A 2,393-nucleotide genomic window follows, 5' to 3' on the forward strand; every position below is an offset into this window, starting at 1 on the left:
CACAAATGCATATTGAAGACATAACTCACAGTACTTCAGAATGCAACTGTAGTTAGAAATAAGGTGTTTAAAGAGATGGTTGAGTTAAAATGAAGTCATTAGGATGGGTCATAACCCAGTGTGACTATAAGAACAAATTGAGACACAAAAGGAGGCACCAGGGATATATGCACTCAAAAGGAATGCCAATGAAAAGGGTAGCCACCTGGCAGCCAAGGGGAGAGGCCTCAGGGTAAACCAGCCCTCACCTTGGACTTGCAGCCTCTAGAACCCTGAGAAAATAAATTTCCGTTGTTTCAGCCACCCATTCTGTGGGGTTTTGTTGTGGAGAACCTAACAGATCCGTACGTTACCCCAGGTAGAGATTTCTTCCTGGATAGTCTTTTTACTTTCCTGTCATTCCTCAAGGCTATCTCAAGATCTTGCTTATGTGATTGCAGCTCCTTCTTTCTAAAGTTGTATGGGGATAGGCTAGGTTTTGATCTTAGTCTCATCAGAACTAGCATAGAGCCTTTCAAAGAGCAGGTGCTCAAAAAGTAAATGAAGACAGTAAGAGGTCTAACTTGGTAAGGTTTAATACCTCCTGCATTTTTCAAGAAGCATATCGAGGTATAAATTATTTAGTTTTAGAAAACAGAAGACTGAAAAGATGGAGAACAATCAAGGTTGATCATGTTTTGAAACTTTTTTCATTTTTTCATTCCATTGCCCCAGCACTTTTATTGCGGGATTGCTTCCCATTTCAGCAAAAGTCCCTATTTTGATGTCACATTTTCTTATCTGGATGATCTTTTAAAACTCTTGGTCTTCGGTAGGGGTGGGAGAAGCTGCTGGACGTGGCAGTGGATCATGCCTGGAAGAGACAGTGGTGCCAGGCCTGGCTGGAACTGTGGCCCGAGCTCTCTCCTCCTCATCTCACAAAGCTTCTTCATATTGTGATGAGAAGGCACTGGGGACCGTATCATTGACTTTTGCCAAAAATTCCTGGACTTTCATTTTGCTGGTTTCAGTATGGGCTCGTGGGCCCCACAGGAACTCGTAACGTGGAGGATCCGCTGTGGGCAACCTGACGGTACTCCAGGTACTTCATCGTCACTAAGTCTCTGGTGATGAGCTTCCTGGGCTCTCCGTGGATGAAGTATTTTCTCCCAGCATATGCTCGCATCATATTCAAGAATTTCCAGATGTCTTCCTCAGCGGCACAGCCGGCCTTCACGAAGATCACACCCAGAACTGTCATCAAGAGACCAGTCTTAGGTAAGCCCCTACCATCCCACACCCTCCCATTGTTGGGCAGGTTCAGTTTGCTGAGGAGGTCATAGGAGTGGATGGTTGAGTCAACTTCCTTCAAGTCAACTGCAAAGACAGCCTCAATGTGTTCAGAGGCTCTCTTGAGAATCTTGGCAAATCGGTCATGGTATCTTGGGTGGATAATCTTCAGCATGTCTTGCTTCATGATGGGCTGCTTCATTTTATACTTATGCAGAAGGAACTGCTCCAACAAACTTGTCATGGTGTTCAGAGTATCACGGTAGGTGTTTTCAGTAGAAGATGAGGAACGTGAATCTTCCTCATCTTGACTGGTATCTTCTTCATCAGATGTTGGGTCAGCAGTAGTTGAAAAAGTGCTGGTAGTAGATGGGGCTTCCAAAGACCCCTGGGAAGTGCCATTTGACCCAGTAGCTGATGAGCTCTGTGACTTATCTTCTAAAAGAGAGGAGGTAGAGGGAAGCTCTTCCATTACTGCAGTGGGCTGAACTCCCTTGTGACTCTGGGGCTCATATCGGGCCTGGTGGCGTTTCTCACGGATGCAGAGCTTATGAGACTGACCCCGAGGCATGATGACTGCTCTGGGGGACAATGATTAGAAGTGTGAGTAGGAGGGCAGGTGATAAGGGCCCACAGGATGACGAAGGTTGAGTGTGCAGCTGCAGCAGGAGAATACCACCTTGGTTATCAGGAAGGCTACATTTGTGGTTTTCTTGAGGGCACTGTTCTGAAAACCCCCAGGGTTCCTATTCTCTTAATCAGCCTGTCCTTTGGGAAACATATTGAAGGAAATTAGAGTGATCTTTAGGCTGCATCCTGCTACCCCTGCCTCAGGCATGCTGGGGTGACAGAAGGGGCTGGTAGTCTCCTACACAGAGGCATCTGTTATTTCACATTCAAGACCACCAACCCAACTAGTGGCCAGTCATAGGACCTATTCCCTCTGCTGTTCTGTAGTTGGCATCACAAAGCTCCCTGGGATTTCTGAGAAGTGAAGAGGTCCTCACCGCATCACCTCAGTCACTAGTTATCACGCAGTACTGAGTGCACACTGAGAAGTTTTCTGTCCCTGCCTCTGGAGTCCTCAACACGAATTAAGAGTGCTTCCTTTGATTCCCCATAGG

At 46.5% G+C, this 2,393-nt stretch overlaps 1 pseudogene; it reads right to left on the reverse strand.

Annotated features, from left to right (window-relative positions):
* Positions 1 to 792: 792 nt before the first annotated feature.
* On the reverse strand, positions 793 to 1,840 carry LOC128069646 (melanoma-associated antigen B5-like; annotated as a pseudogene).
* Between the last annotated feature and the right edge of the window lie 553 nt (positions 1,841 to 2,393).

Source organism: Budorcas taxicolor, chromosome X (genome assembly GCF_023091745.1).
Source record: "Budorcas taxicolor isolate Tak-1 chromosome X, Takin1.1, whole genome shotgun sequence".
NCBI classification, from domain to species: Eukaryota; Metazoa; Chordata; class Mammalia; order Artiodactyla; family Bovidae; genus Budorcas; species Budorcas taxicolor.